Below are 17,517 nucleotides of genomic sequence, written 5' to 3'. Positions count from 1 at the left end.
ACATTCAGAAAGTATTCACACCCCTTGACTTTTTCCACATTTGGTTACATTACAGCCTTATTCTAAAGTTGATTAAATAAAGACAAATCCTCAACAATTTACACACAATGGCCCAGAATGACAAAGCAAAAACAGTTTTTTAGAAATTGTATCAAATGTATTGAAAATGAAAAAACAGAAATACCTTATTTACATAAGTATTCAGACCCTTTGCTATGAGACTCAAAATTGAGCTCAGGTGTATCCGGTTTCCATTGATCATCCTTGAGATGTTTAGTACAACTTGATTGGAGTCCATCTGCGTTAAATTCAATTGATTAGACATGATTTGGAAAGGCACACACCTGTCTATATAAGGTCCCACAGTTGACAGTGCATGTCAGAGCAAAAAACAAGTCATGAAGTCAAAGGAATTCTCAGAAGAGCTCTGAGACAGGATTGTGTCGAGGCACAAATCTGGGGAAGGGTACCCAAACATTTCTGCAGCATTAAAGGTCCCCAAGAACACAGTGGCCTCCATCATTCTTAAATGGAAGAAGTTTGGAACCACCAAGACTCTTCCTAGTGTCTGGCTGCCTGGCCAAACTGAGCAATCAGAGGAGAAGGACCTTGATCAGGGAGGTGACAAAAAACCTGATGGTCACACTGACAGAGCTCTAGAGTTCCTCTGTGGAGATGGGAGAAACTTCCAGAAGGACAACCATCTCTGCAGCATTTCACCAATCAGGCCTTTATGGTTGATTAGTCAGATGGAAGCCACTCCTCAGTAAAAGACACATGACAGCTCTCTTAGAGTTAGCCAAAAATCACCTTAAAACTCTCAGACCATGAGAAACAAGATTCTTTGGTCTGATGAAACCTAGATTGAAATCTTTGGCCTGAATGCCAAGCGTCACGTCTGGAGGAAACCTGGCACCATCCCTATGGTGAAGCATGGTAGTGGCAGCATCATCCTGTGAGGAAGTTTTTTCAGCAACAGGGACTGGGAGACTTGTCAGGATCGAGGCAAAGTACAGAGAGATCCCTGATGAAAACCTGCTCCAGAGTGCTCAGGACCTCAGACTGGGGCGAAGGTTTATCTTCCAACAGGACAATGACCCTAAGCACTCAGCCAAGAGAATGCAGGAGTGGCTACAGGACAAGTCTCTGAATGTCCTTGTGTGGCCCATTTAGAGCCCGGACTTCAACCTGATCAAACATCTCTGGAGAGCCCTGAAAATAGCTGTGCAGCAATGCTCCCCATCCAACCTGACAGAGCTTGAGAGGATCTGCAGAGAAGAATGGGAAACTCCCCAAATACAGGTGTGCCAAGCTTGTAGCGTCATATCTAAGAAGACTTTTGAGGATTTTACCTGTAGTGGTGCTTGTGTGCAAAGTTGTTTCCACAGGTCGTAAAAAAGCTACATAGTTATTGTCATGACAAGAGCTGAATTAAATGGAAAAGTCTTTGAAAATAAAACCGCTTGCGGTACTCTCACTGCTATGTTGACATTTCACAGAGATTTTTTACAGATTTTCTGAGGAATCTTTGAAAAATAAGAAGAATTTTGCATCAATATGAAAACTGTATCGTAAAATATGAAAATACTATACGTCATGTCTCAAAATCGATATATATCTTACCTCTATTGTTTGATGTCCTCCGGATTCGAGAAGAACGATGACGAGTTCAACGGGAGCCTGGCAGTTTTCCTTTCTGCTATTTTCCAGATTTTTTACCACTTTCTTTTGTCTGGCCTTCATTGATCGAGTCCCATTAAACTTGGTCGTCCTACAAGGGGAAAAACGGCAATAACCTTCTAATGCATTATGATAGAGACATGAGGTTTGGAACACTGGTTTATTTAGGTGAGTATCTACAGGATTAACACATTTTACCCACTGGTCATAATATGATTTTCGATTCGACATCCTACCATATACAGTATAGAGCAATATATGGCTCTGTGACTGTGTAGGCCTATCTATGTGATTTTGTGCTTTTCTGCATACTGTCTGTACTGTCATATGGGTTACTCTAGCTGTAAGCTTGGCTGCCTGTGTATGGACTATTCTACTGAGAAACTGCCAAAGACCTGATAGGGACTACCTACCTCCCTAGCTCCCACACTACACCTCTTCCTCCTCGCCCCCAACGTCACATCACATCTCCCGGAACCCTGAGAAAAGGACAAGGGCAAGGGCGCACCACATGGCTCAGTGCGGCTCGCTAACCGGCAGGCAGGCACACAGACACTAAAGGTTACCTGCCTAGAGAGCGGGGCTAGAGGACAGACAGGTCACACACAGACGTGGAAACTTGAGCACAAACATTCTGAAATGCAGAAATGCACTCCCTTGCTTGTCACATGCTTGCGTCGGCATATTACATTAACTCTCTGATCCTCATCCTCACACAGTGCATTGCAGACATACACACGCACGGTCGCACACACGTACACCAAAAAGTTTCTGAAAGGGCTCAATTGCGTGCAAGGAGTTGTTGGGGTTGACCTAAGAACAGGTAAGCCAATATCGCCACCTGCTGGTAGATGTCATGTTCAGAACGGGTCTCTAACATCATGTGAATAATTAAAGAATAACGGTGTAGCGGTTTTCAGGAAGGAATTCAACAAATGTATTTGCAGTTTCATTTCACAAGTGATGTTTATTACCAAGGCTACATGTCAAATTATACACCCTATTGCCTCAATAGTTAAATAAAGGTTCATTGCATTTTTTAGACAACAAAAATAGTCCAGGGCTCTGGTCAAAAGCAGCACACTTTTTGGAGACTAACTTTCTGGAGTTAGTCATTTAGCAGACACTCTTATCCAGAGCGACTTAAAATGAGCACATTCATCTTAAGATAGCTAGGTGAGACATCATCACCACACATCACATTCTGGAGGGCTGTTCCAATTCTTCCTGATTTACCCCAATTGGCCCACAGCTTACAAATAGTATTTTATACGTCCACTTAGGCGATCAAGCCATTACATTGGTTAATGGACAGCAGAGGGGCTCCTGGGAGGCTCAGGCTCTTTCTCAATTGATCTGTCTAAGGTTCCTCGCATGCTCTTTCCTCCTCGTCTGACTCTCAAAACACATGGGCGGAGAAGGTCCGAGGGGAGGGAGCTTGGATCTTCTCCTCCAATACGGGTGAGAAGGAGACAAGGAGACAGAATTGAGGAAAATGAAAAAAGCATGAATTTCATGCTGCCACTCTTCCTTGAAGAGCCTCGGAATATGCCCACTGGACTGGAGAAGAATGCAGGCGAAAGCATGGACCTCTATCCAAGGATTAAGGTCAAAGAGTAGTATTACGTGCATACACAGCATTCTGTCAAACCCAATATGTTTGTTTGAAGAGGGGATAACAGCAAAGAGATATCGAAACACAAGTTAATACCATACATATGACAAGCACATGGGGAGACGGACAATGCAATACATGAGCAGCACAAATGAAAAATACCCCGTTCCAACATGAGCAGTAGCCCCCGTACAGTAACAATGGCAGAGAACAGAACATCATATCAGTTTCCTGCATCCCACGAAGAGCTTTCGAAACCGTAATCTAGAGAAATGGAGGGCTTCAGAGGCACTGTCTTAAAGTTCAGTGATCCACACCATGTCTGCATGCAGCCCTCTCCTTTCCCAGAGGACAGAGAGAAAAACAGCACGGAGGGAGGGAGGGAGGGAGGGAATAAAGGACATATACAGTACAGAGAAAGGGAGGAGAGAGACGAGGAAACAGAAAAAGAACTGTTTAGAAGGACCGAGCTCAAGGGAGAAAACAGAGCCTTCGTCTTAATATAGAAGCTTTTAAGCGAAGGTCAAGGGAGCAATGCTTCTACTTCTACGTGTGCTTCAGGGGACTTTCCATCTTATAACTCCACTGAACGATAGAATACACTTCTTATTTGGGAAGAATCAACCCACTGGGCACAGACGTCAATTCAACGTCTATTCCACGTTTTTTAAATGTTGTATACAGTATATACAGTACGAGTCAACATTTTGGACACACCTACTCATTCTACATTGTAGAATAATAGTGAAGACATCAAAACTATGAAATAACACATGGAAGAATGCAGTAACCAAAAAGGTGTTAAACAAATCAAAAAATATTTTATATTTGAGATTCTTGCAAGTAGCCATCCTTTGCCTTGATGACAGTTTTGCACACTATTGGCATTCTCTCAACCAGATTCATGAGTTGGTCACCTGGTATACAATAAGTTAATTTGTGGTATTTCTTTCCTTCTTAATGCATTTGAGCTAATCAGTTGTTGTGACAAGGTAGGGGTGGTATACAGAACATAGCCCTATTTGGTAAAAGACCAAGTCCATATTATGGCATGTACATCTCAAATAAGCAAAGAGAAACGACAGTCCATTATTACTTAAAGACATGAAGATCAGTCAATTCGGAAAATGTCAAGAACTTAGAAAGTTTCAAGTGCAGTCACAAAATCCATCAAGCGCTATGATGAAACTGGCTCTCATGAGGACCGCCAGGGGAAAGAAAGACCCAGAGTTCCCTATACTGCAGAGGATAAATTCAATAGAGTTACCAGCCTCAGAAATCTGCAATTAATTGCACCTCAGATTGCAGCCCAAATAAATGCTTCACAGAGTTCAAGTAACTGTTATTAACACGAGGGGAGACAGAGAGCTGGTTTCAAGCGCAGGGCGCTTGCAAAGGACCACAGGAGGAGGCAGGTAGCTGGGTCCAGGGGCAGGCAGAAGGTCATACACAGGGGGTCCAAAAGGGCAACCGCACAGGCAAGGAAAAGGCTAGTAGCGTAATCCAGGAGATCAGGCAATAGGTAGATAACAGGAAATCCGATAGGCTAAAGTACAGGCAGGGAATCGGCAAAAGGCGTCATTTGTGAGGCAGGCAAAAACTATCAAACACGGGAGGCATCAATCACGGGAAACCCAGTGCTCTGAAAGCCATGTGTCACAAAACAAACAATACTTCACAGTGATGGGGTGCAAACTTTTGACTGGCACTGTATGTTTTTGTTATTGTTTTTCTATCCCACGTTGGTTTCCGGCGTAATTGAACTGAAATGACGTGGAAAAAACATTGATTCAACCAGTGTGTGACCAGTGGGAAAGATTGTGTCATGCTAATGCGCTGTATATTCTACAGTAGTGAAATGTCAAATTCTGACAACCACTAAGGTCAAATAACATGTTATATGATTGTCAAACTGATGAGGAGGCCATTTCTTAAAGGGCACCGTCCGAAAAGTAAATTGTATAACCTACACCAGTATGCACAGAAGCAGAGTACTTAATATCGAAGTTTTCATCCTTTAATCTGAATGTCAAGAGAGCAATGCTTCTACAGTATTTCTATTTCTGCTTCGGGGGATCTGCCTTTTTATTCCCCACTCAGCTTTAAAATACACTGCTTATTAGGTAAGAATCAAGAACTGATAAGAATTATGTATGGTTACCAGTGGAGGCTGGTGAGGGGAGGATGGCTCATAATAATGGATGGAATGGCGTTAATAAAATGGTATCAAATATACGGAAAACCAGGTGTTTGATGGGTTTTTGATACCATTCCATTGATTCCATTCCAGCCATTACTATGAGCCCGTCCTCCCCATTTAAAGTGCCACCAGCCACCACTGATGGCCGCTCAACTTTTATGATCTATTCGACAGCACTGATCGAAACACGCGTAGGGTTAAAGGTCAGAAGTCAAATCATTGACAGCCGCAAAGGTCAAATGACATGCTATATGATCGTCACCTTGGTCTGTTGTGAAGCAACCAAGCAGAGGAGGAAGAAATAAGAAAATAACAAGAATGCCTTGAGGGACGGGTATGGAGAATGAGGGACGGGTACGGAGGTGAGCTGACTGACATCAATGTCTGGAATGGATCGAACGGAATGGTATCAAACTCATGGCTACCATTAGTTTGATGTGTTTGATCCAATACCAACTACCACAGACCACATGACATTAACATTTCCTGGATCTACACCTAAATGGTGTGAAGTTGGTTGAACAGGTGATAGGGGGATGGAGGGATAGGAAGGTGGAGGTTAGGTCCTCCTGTCTCCAAGCAGAAGACAAGAGCATCGGAGGTGAGGAGCCAATGGGAAGTGGGTGTAGCGCGGGGAGAGGAGATGATGTGTGGGCGTGGGCGGTGGAGCTGGTATTTCTGCCCTGTCACACCGCGTTAGTGTGCTACCGAGCACGACTGCTGAGCACACTGCTCTGGACAGGCTCTGCACACGTCGCACTAACGCACACAGATATGTGCGCTCAAGGACGACACACACACACACACACACACACACACACACACACACACACACACACACACACACACACACACACACACACACACACACAACACACAAACACACACACACACACACACACACACACACACACACACACACAGGGCTACAAATGAATATACAAGGACATATACATACGTATGAGTGCACAAGGTCGCAAAAGCACACACACACATGCACACACACATGCACACACACACATGCACACACACACACATGGACACAGACATGCCTAGGTCCACATATGAGGGCATATTTCGCATATGTTTCCATGTACCGAATAAAAAACTGAAGTTCAATGCATTTCCATCACATTTTCAACTTTACTGATGGTTTGGTCACAAAAACTGTTGTGATAAAAAGCTAACTTGGCCCATCTTGTCTTGGTCCAATGCTCTCTAGACAACAGTTCGCTGACAAAGTGAAGAGGGTAAGATAAGAGCAAGATCATTTATATTTCATAATTGGCAGGCAAACACGATCATCCAGCATACAAATAACACCCTCAATATTAATTGGATATTTGCATCATGCTCATCACCATTCACTTAACCATGTGAAGTTCTGCATAAATTATTCCATCTGCCAAATAATCTCTTTATGGTTTTCCACATCCCACGTCGTGGTGGGAGGATAACACAACATATCATCGTGTGACTCCAACTTTACTTCGGTTATTATATCATTGTTTCCATCGCAATTGTCTCGAAGTCTACAGTTAAAGTCGGAAGTTTACATAAACTTAGGTTGGAGTCATTAAAACTAGTTTTTCAACCACTCCACAAATGTCTGGTTAACAAACTATAGTTTTGGCAAGTCGGTTAGGACATCTACTTTGTGCATGACACAAGTAATTTGTCCATCAATTGTTTACAGACAGATTATTTCACTTATAATTCACTGTATCACAATTCCAGTGGGTCAGAAGTTTACATACACTAAGTTGACTGTGCCTTTAATCAGCTTGGAAAATTTCAGAAAATGATGTCATGGCTTTAGAAGCTAATAAATAGTACGCAAGTATAAACACCATGGGACCATGCAGCAGTCATACCACTCAGGAAGGAGACGCGTTCTGTCTCCTAGAGATGAACGTACTTTGGAGCGAAAAGTGCAAATCAATCCCAGAACAACAGCAAAGGACCTTTTGAAGATGCTGGAGGAAACACGTACAAAACTATCGATATCCACAGTAAGACGAGTCCTATATCGACATAACCTGAAAGGCCGCTCAGCAGGGAAGAAGCCACTGCTCCAAAACCGCCATAAAAAAAGCCAGACTACAGTTTGCAACTGCACATGGGGACAAAGATCATACTTTTTGTAGAAATGTCCTCTGGTCTGATGAAACAAAAATAAAACTGCTTGGCCATAATCACCATCATTATGTTTGGAGGAAAAGGGGGAGGCTTGCAAGCCGAAGAACACCATCCCAACTGTGAAGCACAGGGGTGGCAGCATCATGTTGTGGGGGTGCTTTGCTGCAGGAGGGACTGGTGCACTTCACAAAATAGGTGGCATCATGAGGTAGGAAAATTATGTGGATATATTGAAGCAACATCTCAAGACATCAGTCAGGAAGTTAAAGCTTGGTCGCAAATGGGTCTTCCAAATGGACATTGACCCCAAGAATATATACAAAGTTGTGGCAAAATGGCTTAAGGACAACAAAGTCAAGGTATTAGAGTGGTCATCACTAAGCCCTGACCTCAAACCTATAGAACATTTATGGGCAGAACTGAAAAAACGTGTGCGAGTAAGGAGGCCTACAAACCAGACTCAGTTACACCAGCTCTGTCAGGAGGAATGGGCCAAAATTCATCCAACTTATTGTGGGAAGCTTGTGGGAGGCTACCCAAACGTTTGACCCAAGTTAAACAATTTAAAGGCAATGCTATCAAATACTAATTGAGTGTATGTAAACTTCTGACCCACTGGGAATGTGATGAAAGAAATAAAAGCTGAAATAAATAATTCTCTCTACTATTATTCTGACATTTCACATTCTTAAAATAAAGTGACAGGGAATTTTTACTAGGACTAAATGTCATAAATTGTGAAAAACTGAGATTAAATGTATTTGGTTAAGGTGTATGTAAACTTCCGACCTCAACTGTATTTCCCTAACAAAATAATATCCACCCATTTGCCATTTCCATCAGGCTTGTCTCTATTTTTCTTATGCGTTAGGTAATACTTTCCAAAAAATGGTAGAGAGAGAGAGAGAGAGAGAGAGAGAGAGAGAGAGAGAGAGAGAGAGAGAGTGGTACCACTTTTACACAGTAGCAGTCCTGAGGTTCTGATAAAAGAGGAAGGGAGAGAAGGAGAAAGGGAGGGAGAGGATACAGCAGAGTGACCCGTGTTCTCCATAGACTGAGGAGTACTGTCCAGTGAGCTGAACCGGACAGCGGCACCCCGGGCTCTGTGGCTGGAGTCAGAGGCCAGAGGGGCTACCACAGTAGAATTAAAGGGGCGTTTGGCTGTTCTAGCCATTGTATTTCTATGATAGGCACTAAGCTAGGTGTTACATGGGTTACAGTCATTAGACCAGGCCTGGGCAAAGACCGGCCCAGGGTCCGTATGCGGCCTTCGACCTGATTCAATACGGCCCGTGGAATCATGCTCAGATCACATAAAGAATTTGTGATAGTAAAGTTTTGAAAAACGTATTTGTTTATTCAAATTAAAAGCCCACTGAATACTCACCTTTGCGTAATGATGTAACTCCCACCGCTTGTGGGACATTTATTTTGAAGACACGTATAAATAGTAACTGCACAAGGACAAGCTGACACACGCCACAAATAGTAGCTAGCTAGAAATTGCGCAAAAAAATATTTTTCTAAGAAAAGGGAAGTAGAAAATGAATGTAGGGTGTTCCAGCAAGAGTGCACATCGAAATATTTATTTGTTGAGATATAAGGAAAAACTGTTTGCTTATTGTGCAAAGATAGCAACGATGTCTTGAAAGACTACAACTTGTTTCCAGACAAAGCATGCAGAGAAATATAGGAATAATTGACTCTGCAGCAATACTTTGACCCGAGAAGAAAGAGCTGTTAGGAAATGTTTCTCTGTCAAGACGAACAGTGACACAGCGTGTTGAGGACTTCGCAGAGAATATGGAACAACAGTTGAAAGACAAGGTAAAGGATTTCACCTATTTCTTCTTGGCCCTGGATGAGAGCAGTGATGCAAGTGACATGGCGCAGTTATTGATATTCTTACGAAGCATAACCCCTGACTTTGAAATGACAGAGGAGCTTGCTTCAGTGCAGTCAATGAAGATCACAGGGAAACATTTATTGGAGGTTAATAAGTGTGCGGCAAAGCTGGGACTGAGTTTTGAAAAGTTATCCAGTGTGACCACTGATGGGTGCCCAAACATCACAGGAAAAAACATTAGCCTTTTGAAAAGGATACAAGACCAAGTAGCTGAGCTGAACCCAGACCAGAAAATTGCATTAATTGCATGAATAATTGCATTATTCATCAAGAGGTGTTCTGTAAATGTGTTCTGAAAATTAGCCATTTTGTGGATACAGTCACTAAAGTAATTAACTTCATAAGAGCAAAATCTTTAAACCACATGCAGTTTGTCTCACTGTTGGAAGAGACAGAGTCGGGTCATGCAGATCTCCCCTACCACACATCAGATGTACAGCTTTGTCAAAGCCTGCAAGGGAAAATTACTCCCCCTGACCCGCCAAGTAGAAACCAACAATCTCACCCACCTTCCGACACTACTAGTCTGTTCCCTATCAGATGACAACAATCTCACCCACCTTCCGACACTATTAGTCTGTTCCCTATCAGATGACAACAATCTCACCCACCTTCCGACACTACTAGTCTGTTCCCTATCAGATGACAACAATCTAAATGAAATCAAATAAAAATCCAATTTTATTTGTCACATACACATGGTTAGCAGATGTTAATGCGAGTGTAGCGAAATGCTTGTGCTTCTAGTTCCGACAATGCAGTGATAACCAACAAGTAATCTAACTAACAATTCCAAAACTACTGTCTTATACACAGTGTAAGGGGATAAAGAATATGTACATAAGGATATATGAATGAGTGATGGTACAGAGCAGCATACAGTAGATGGTATCGAGTACAGTATATACATATGAGACGAGTATGTAGACAAAGTAAACAAAGTGGCATAGTTAAAGTGGCTAGTGATACATGTATTACATAAGGATGCAGTCGATGATGTAGAGTACAGTATATACATATGCATATGAGATGAATAATGTAGGGTAAGTAACATTATATAAGGTAGCATTGTTTAAAGTGGCTAGTGATATATTTACATCATTTCCCATCAATTCCCATTATTAAAGTGGCTGGAGTTGGGTCAGTGTCAATGACAGTGTGTTGGCAGCAGCCACTCAATGTTAGTGGTGGCTGTTTAACAGTCTGATGGCCTTGAGATAGAAGCTGTTTTTCAGTCTCTCGGGCCCAGCTTTGATGCACCTGTACTGACCTCGCCTTCTGGATGATAGCGGGGTGAACAGGCAGTGGTTTGGGTGGTTGATGTCCTTGATGATCTTTATGGCCTTCCTGTAACATTGGGTGGTGTAGGTGTCCTGGAGGGCAGGTAGTTTGCTTGGTGGTTTGCCGGTGATGCGTTGTGCAGACCTCACTACCCTCTGGAGAGCCTTACGGTTGAGGGCGGAGCAGTTGCCGTACCAGGCGGTGATACAGCCCGCCAGGATGCTCTCGATTGTGCATCTGTAGAAGTTTGTGAGTGCTTTTGGTGACAAGCCGAATTTCTTCAGCCTCCTGAGGTTGAAGAGGCGCTGCTGCGCCTTCTTCACGACGCTGTCAGTGTGAGTGGACCAATTCAGTTTGTCTGTGATGTGTATGCCGAGGAACTTAAAACTTGCTACCCTCTCCACTACTGTTCCATCGATGTGGATAGGGGGGTGTTCCCTCTGCTGTTTCCTGAAGTCCACAATCATCTCCTTAGTTTTGTTGACGTTGAGTGTGAGGTTATTTTCCTGACACCACACTCCGAGGGCCCTCACCTCCTCCATGTAGGCCGTCTCGTCGTTGTTGGTAATCAAGCCTACCACTGTTGTGTCATCCGCAAACTTGATGATTGAGTTGGAGGCGTGCGTGGCCACGCAGTCGTGGGTGAACAGGGAGTACAGGAGAGGGCTCAGAACGCACCCTTGTGGGGCCCCTGTGTTAAGGATCAGCGGGGAGGAGATGTTGTTGCCTACCCTCACCACCTGGGGGCGGCCCGTCAGGAAGTCCAGTACCCAGTTGCACAGGGCGGGCCGAGACCCAGGGTCTCGAGCTTGATGACGAGCTTGGAGGGTACTATGGTGTTGAATGCCGAGCTGTAGTCGATGAACAGCATTCTCACATAGGTATTCCTCTTGTCCAGGTGGATTAGGGCAGTGTGCAGTGTGGTTGAGATTGCATCGTCTGTGGACCTATTTGGGCGGTAAGCAAATTGGAGTGGGTCTAGGGTGTCAGGTAGGGTGGAGGTGATATGGTCCTTGACTAGTCTCTCAAAGCACTTCATGATGACGGAAGTGAGTGCTACGGGGCGGTAGTCGTTTAGCTCAGTTACCTTAGCTTTCTTGGGAACAGGAACAATGGTGGCCCTCTTGAAGCATGTGGGAACAGCAGACTGGTATAGGGATTGATTGAATATGTTCGTAAACACACCGGCCAGCTGGTCTGCGCATGCTCTGAGGGCGCGGCTGGGGATGCCGTCTGGGCCTGCAGCCTTGCGAGGGTTAACACGTTTAAATGTCTTACTCACCTCGGCTGCAGTGAAGGAGAGACCGCATGTTTTCGTTGCAGGCCGTGTCAGTGGCACTGTATTGTCCTCAAAGCGGGCAAAAAAGTTATTTAGTCTGCCTGGGAGCAAGACATCCTGGTCCGTGACTGGGCTGGGTTTCTTCTTGTAGTCCGTGATTGACTGTAGACCCTGCCACATGCCATTGAATTGAGATTCGAATTTGTCTCTGTACTGACGCTTAGCTTGTTTAATAGCCTTGCGGAGGGAATAGCTGCACTGGTTGTATTCGGTCATGTTGCCAGACACCTTGCCCTGATTAAAAGCAGTGGTTCGTGCTTTCAGTTTCACGCGAATGCTGCCATCAATCCACGGTTTCTGGTTAGGGAATGTTTTTATCGTTGCTATGGGAACGACATCTTCGACGCACGTTCTAATGAACTCGCACACCGAATCAGCGTATTCGGCAATATTTTTATCTGACGCAATACGAAACATGTCCCAGTCCACGTGATGGAAGCAGTCTTGGAGTGTGGAGTCAGCTTGGTCTGACCAGCGTTGGACAGACCTCAGCGTGGGAGCCTCGTGTTTGAGTTTCTGCCTGTAGGCAGGGATCAGCAAAATGGAGTCGTGGTCAGCTTTTCCGAAAGGGGGGCGGGGCAGGGCCTTATATGCGTCGCGGAAGTTAGAGTAACAATGATCCAAGGTTTTACCACCCCAGGTGTATGTGAACTGACATTTTCAGTGATGAAATATAACAAGTCAAGGCACAGATCACCTCTTACTGACTCTCAACTCTCAGCAATCCTGCGAATAGCGACGTCAGAAACTATACCTGACTTCACTGCTCTAGTCAATACCCATCAGACTTCACACTGGTTGGGTGGTTTAAATGTAATGTTGAGCTCTCTCTCTTTCTTGTGTTTTTGTGCATACCCGTTAACAAGAGTTCTGTCCGTGGTGCTGAATGCACAGTGTACTTTTCCCTCCGTGTAGTTCATTGCATGTTTAATAATGAAAATACCTACCAAATGAGAACATGGATGTGGTTTATTTCTGTGCATGTTAAAAAAGTTAAATAAGTAGCATATCTGGATGTGACAGTAGATAGACAGTAGCTATATCTGTCAACACAGGCATACACATGATGTATAATCCTGTAATATGATTCTGGCCCGCGATGGCAAAAATCTATTATAATATGGCCCTCCATGGAAAATAATTGCCCAGGCCTGCATTAGACCATTATATCTACCCTACACACACTATTTGGTACACTCACATGCATGTTAATAACCTCTACTGGATCAGTGGGACCCCCGGGGACGGTTTAGCTAACACAGGCTAATGCGATTAGCATGAGGTAAGTAACAAGACAATTTCCCAGAACATAGACATATCTTATATTGGCAGAAAGCATAAATTCTTGTTAATCTAACTGCACTGTCAAATTGACAGTAGCTATTACAGTGAAATAACTCCATGCTATTGTTTGAGGAGAGTGCACAGTTATGAACTTGAAAAGTTATTAATAAACCAATTAGGCACATTTGGGCAGTCTTGCTACCAAACCGAGATGCAATGGTTCATTGGATCAGTCTAAACTTTGCACATACGATGATGCCATCTAGTGGCCAAGATCTAAATTGCACGTAGATTCCTAAGTCATATATTAGCCTTTCCAAGTGGTATTATCTTTTACTAGATCTAATGTTATATTCTCCTACATTACATTCACATTTCCACAAACTTCAAAGTGTTTCCTTTCAAATGGTATCAAGAATATGCATATCCTTGCTTCAGGTCCTGAGCGACAGGCAGTTCGATTTGGGTATGTCATTTTAGATATCCTTAAGAGGTTCTTGTACAGTTACTGAAGTCACATTAAATGTTGTCTTTACTATGGATGAAGTGATATATGACATGCTATTTATCAAATCAATTCTCTGTAATTAATATTACCTGATTAAACTAATCATGTAAATGTAATTAACTAGGAAGTTGGGGCACCACAGAAGAATGTTTATAGATTCCTTTATAGCGCTGTTGTCTTCCGAATAAACTCTTAAAGACCTGGTAATCTTTTATATCAATAGCAATCACTTATTAATCGTCACCTTATTCAGTCTCATCTGAACGTCATAGAATTCTTGGTTATCTTCATGAACCCTGGCTAACAAGTTGAATCAGCAATACAAAATTTGGTTTATTTATTTACTAAATATTTAAATAATCACACAGAATTACATATACACAGGATGGATCATACACTGATTACTAATTATGTCATAAAAGAAAATGTCCCTGGCGGAAGAAACCGATATGACGGCTGGTTAGACAAAGAAAGGTGGTTGGGTTTGAATTAAAATGTGGGAAGACTGAGAAACAAAAGGATTGGGTCTCTATCTGATCTTATGAAGCTATGCTATCGGAAATACAGAATCTTATGCATTCTAAATAACCGCCCATTCGGGAAAAGGAAAATGCAAGAAATATATTTACTCTGACAGATTGGTCGAAGATGGAAGGCTGGGTCGCCCAGCAGAGAACTCCCTTGTCCTTTGAAGAATATTTCTGGGCGGATACGTTGTAGTCTGTCATCTTGTGATAGAACGGATACGGTGTCGTACCATCGTTGCGTGGTAGAACGGATACGTTGTAGTACTCTGTCGTTCTGAAGAGATTGTCCGTCCTTTCCAAGGCCATGTACGTTTACAGCTGCTGCTGCTAACTCGACGTCTAGGATGTATCACTTCTTTGGTGAATAAGAGTTCAAAATCCGTACCAAGTTGCCATACTATAAGCTCATGCTATATTCTGGCTGGTATAGTCGAAATTCATCCTTCCAGCGTGGCGATCGTCACCTCCACGTTGAAATTCACCCTTCTAAACGTATGGACATCAGTCCTCATGTCATCGGGAACACAATGTTAATTTCATTAGGTTGTAGTCGTTCAACCATTCGCAACCAGAGCTCACGCTGAGGTTGGCTTAGTTCGCCGTGAATTGAGTCATGGGGGCTCTTATAGAAATGTAGAAAAGGGGTTGGTTCATCATTTCCAACCAATGCCTATTCACGTGGGTGTGGCCACTGAGTATATTTTACTTATGAAAACAATTCTCTCATTTTAAAAACTAAAATCACATTTAATCTTTTCACATATAGTTTCATATTTCAACATTTAAATTGCACAACAATTCCATGTGAATCTGATAACTTGAATGTATAGACTTCCAAGATATAGTTTATGTCATCCTATCATCAGTAATAATGTCTCAGACGACAACTGATATGACAACTGGTTGGATTACATAAAGATTGTTCTTTTCCCCAACCTTTTGATGTTACCATACTCTCTCTATGTTAACAAGAGTCCTTCCAAGAGTCCATTCTGTAGAGTAGAGAGAGAAAAGGGGGAAATGTATTTATGGGGGTCATAACCCTCACCAACAGGGCAAATTCATGACAATGTGGAATAGTCAACCATGCACATCACTGAATAGTACATATTCACATCCTGCGTCTTTGTAGGCTAATATCAGTTCTGGGAAAAATATACAGGAAGAGGTGCCAAGATATCAGCTGGCTGGTTGTCAACCACGTGGAGCTGTCAGTGTACTGCAACAGTCCTGAACCCCAGCCTAGAGGGTGGCAGAGGGGGTACAGGTGTTGACTGGGGGATCCCTAAGACGTCTGGCAAGTGAAGAAAATACCCTGGGAGAGGGGTAAATATGCTACCTCTCTTTCCTCTCCTCTCTCCTAATCTACAGAGACAATCACTCAAACAGCCAACCTAAATTCAACTTCAGACAGAAACACGTATAGGAGCCTCCAAGGATTCAGAGAGAGAGAGAGAGAGAGAGAGAGAGAGAGAGAGAGAGAGAGAGAGAGAGAGAGAGAGAGAGAGAGAGAGAGAGAGAGAGAGAGAGAGAGAGAGAGAGAGAGAGAGAGAGAGAGAGAGAGAGAGAGAGAGAGAGAGAGAGAGAGAGAGAGAGAGAGAGAGAGAGAGAGAGAGAGAGAGAGAGAGAGAGAGAGAGAGAGAGAGAGAGAGAGAGAGAGAGAGAGAGAGAGAGAGAGAGGCAAGAGGGGAGGGAGAGGATGAGAGTGGAGAAAGAAATGGGCGAGAGAGGGGGAATAGTAGAGAGTGAGAAGAGAGGGGGGAGGGAGAGGATGAGAGTGAGAGGGGAGAAAGAGATGGGCATGTGGGGGAGGGAGAGGATGAGATAGAGAGAGAGAGAGGATGAGAGGGGAGAAAGAGATGGCCAAGAGGGGGTAGGGAGAGGGTGAGAGAGAGGGGGGGTAGGGAGAGGATGAGAGAGAGAGAGAGAGAGAGAGAGGGGGGAGGGAGAGAGAGAGAGAGAGAGAGGTAGGGAGAGGATGAGAGAGAGGGGGTAGGGAGAGGATGAGAGAGAGAGAGAGGGGTAGGGAGAGGATGAGAGAGACAGCCAGCCAGTCGATAGAGTGTTGAAAACTTTGGGCCGATAATCCTCTTTTTCTCTCTCTTTTCCTCTCCTCCAGTGAGGGAGCGGTTATGTAAAAGACATCTATAATTCTGTTCTATGAAACATCAAAGCCTTGCACCACCTCCTCACAATCTGAATATACTGTATGCTGTGTCCAGGGAAAAGATAGAGGGAGCTGAGAGGGAGGAGGTTTGAGCTAGAAATACTTCATGGGGAGATTTAGAAAGTTGGGAGATTTAAACTGTTTTACAACAATAATCATTTGAGGAATAATCACAAGGAACTGACAATGTAGGCCAACATGTTGGAATCGACAGGATCAAGGCATAATATTGATATATCCATGCACAGGATATTATGCATTATATAATTATAAGGGATTAATATAAGGATTAACATAAGGGTTTCACATTTTCTTCTGTGGGTTACAAAAACGTACCTTGGGTAGAATGATTATTTGCTAAGTATGTCGCAACCACAATTTCCATTCCCTGTGTCTATGTAGCAAATCAAATCAACGCAGCGGTCTAAGGGTCTGCATCGCAGTGCTAGAGTGGCGCAGCGGTCTAAGGGTCTGCATCGCAGTGCTAGAGTGGCGCAGCGGTCTAAGGGTCTGCATCGCAGTGCTAGAGGCGTCACTATCCCGGCCCTGACCATGAGGCGGCGCACAATTGTCCGTGTTAGTGGAGGGTTTGGCTGGCCCATCCCACTCTAGCGACTTGTGTGGCGGGCCGGTAGCATGTATGCTGACACGGTCGCCAGTTGTACTGTGTTGTCTCCGAAGAAATTGGTGCTTCTGGGTTAAGCGGGAAGTTTGTCGAGAAGCAGTGTGGCTTCGCATGGCTCTTGACCTTCGCCTCTTCTGAGTCCGTATGGGAGTTGCGGCGATGGGACAAGACTGTAACTACTCGTTGAATATCGTGAAATTGGCGAGGTAAAAAGTAACAGAACAAAAAAATGACATAAAACACAGA

General features: G+C 43.6%; 1 long non-coding RNA gene across 1 annotated transcript; it reads right to left on the bottom strand.

Moving 5' to 3' along the window:
- Nucleotides 1-208: 208 nt before the first annotated feature.
- On the bottom strand, nt 209-2,430 carry LOC127913456 (uncharacterized). Its single transcript, XR_008085582.1, has 3 exons — nt 2,094-2,430; nt 1,624-1,771; nt 209-298 (listed from the first exon to the last, which is right to left on the bottom strand). It is a non-coding gene; the product is annotated as an uncharacterized LOC127913456 (long non-coding RNA).
- Nucleotides 2,431-17,517: the final 15,087 nt, after the last annotated feature.

Source organism: Oncorhynchus keta, chromosome 3, assembly GCF_023373465.1.
Source record: "Oncorhynchus keta strain PuntledgeMale-10-30-2019 chromosome 3, Oket_V2, whole genome shotgun sequence".
Lineage (NCBI taxonomy): Eukaryota > Metazoa > Chordata > Actinopteri > Salmoniformes > Salmonidae > Oncorhynchus > Oncorhynchus keta.
Note: the sequence above shows the minus strand (reverse complement) of the source record. Positions and strands in the feature narration are given on the sequence as shown.